Below are 1,805 nucleotides of genomic sequence, written 5' to 3'. Positions count from 1 at the left end.
ATTTTTTTGTGAAATGTCTCTACACATAGATGGCTCTGTTAGTACTTAGCCACAAAGGAGTCAATTAGTAGACCTTGTGAACTTACCTGATTTGAATTGGCTGGAAAAGTGTATCTTTACTAGTACTATGAATATCGACGGTGTTATTTTTAATATAAACATAATAATTACTATAATGTTATAAACATTATTAACAGCAAAATAAGATAACGTAAAATATTTTCGTAAATCAAAGAAAAGGGTAAATGGGCGAGACAGGCAGTACTCGTAATTGGCACATTGGTGACTTAGTACAAGTGTAGCCATCTATGTGTTAAAACAAGTAAACTCACAGTGGGCATGGCATACACGTACACGTCATTCCCGTCGGCACTGGGATACACACACACACACACACACACACACACATACATATATATATATATATATGTGTGTGTGTGTGTGTGTGTATGTGTGTGTGTGTGTGTGTGTGTGTGTTTATACACACACACATATATATATATAACGTTGAGGAAATATTGTGTTCACTGCAGTATTGTTTTGTGAAATGTCTTTGCACATAGATGGCTTTGCAAGTGCTTAGCCAAGAAGGACCTTGTGACCTCACCCGATTTCACCTTTTCTTGGGTTTGCGAAAAAAAAACGTTTACTAATGCTATTAATATCGATGCTGTTATTTTAATCATGGGCATTATAATCATTATAGTGTTATTGCCATTACTTAAAGCAATATTAGATATCAGAACATATTTTCGAAAATCAAAGAAAAGGGTAAACAGGTGAGACAGATAGTACTCGCACTTGGCTCATTGATGACTTAGTACTTGTGGAGCAATCTATGTGTAAAAACAATTAATAAATTAAACTCACATTGACATGGCATATACGTATATACTATCCCTGGCGGCTACGGTATATGTGTGTGCATAATTATTATATAGTACATGCTTTAACCAGGATGAGAGTTCCGCGTTGGTAATGAAAAGCCCTTGATGCCAACTACAATTTGAAAGCCTTAAAAAGAAAAAGAAAGAAAGAAAGAAAAAATGTCACTGATGCTTTTACACTTATTATGCTTCCGTCTTTCTTGTTATTCTTCAAACTAGGTATTAGTCTATTTGTCAACACACATTTTTTTTACGTTTTTTTTTTTTTTTTTTGTTCGACTGCTTTTATGTATAACTTCCTTGGTACGACTCTTTAACATCTTGAAATAAAATAGAAGATTATACATACAAAACATAAGAATATAACTAACTTTATCGTTAATTCATCAAATATCTTTTCCATGTTAAAGTAACATTAACAAAGCGTGTGTGTAAATTCTCAACAGGAAGGATTAGCAAGCAATGAAATACAGAAAAGGATAACTACATGAACACAGTCAACAAAATAAACGTGGACGCACGTGTAGGTCCAACGAGAGATGAGTCACCCATTTTTTTCTTCATTTTTTTTTGTATTTGTAGCCACTGAATAACTTACGCTAGCAGTAGGGTTAGGCGTCTCCACTGACCGCGTAACTTGTTTATACTCTAGAGTTATTCCTTTTTTTTTTTTTTTGGCTTTACGGAATATCGTACCTTTAACCAGGTAGGAACGACCTCTGCTCTACCACGAATGGATATTCCTATATGTATAAGAAACACGCTTCCATAAATCATTCTTTATGACCTCCCAGCGGACGTTCCCGTTTTCTGTGACTCGCCGGGTGACTGGTGCTGCCATCTCTTGGCGCCGAGAGTAAGCGGCGGCCGAGGTAAACATGGCGAGCTCCGGTCAGCTGTGGAGCCAGTGCTGGTTCA

This window comes from Penaeus chinensis, chromosome 24, assembly GCF_019202785.1.
Source record: "Penaeus chinensis breed Huanghai No. 1 chromosome 24, ASM1920278v2, whole genome shotgun sequence".
Classification (NCBI taxonomy): Eukaryota; Metazoa; Arthropoda; class Malacostraca; order Decapoda; family Penaeidae; genus Penaeus; species Penaeus chinensis.
The sequence above is the reverse complement of the archived record's forward strand: the minus strand, read 5'-3'. Positions refer to the sequence as shown.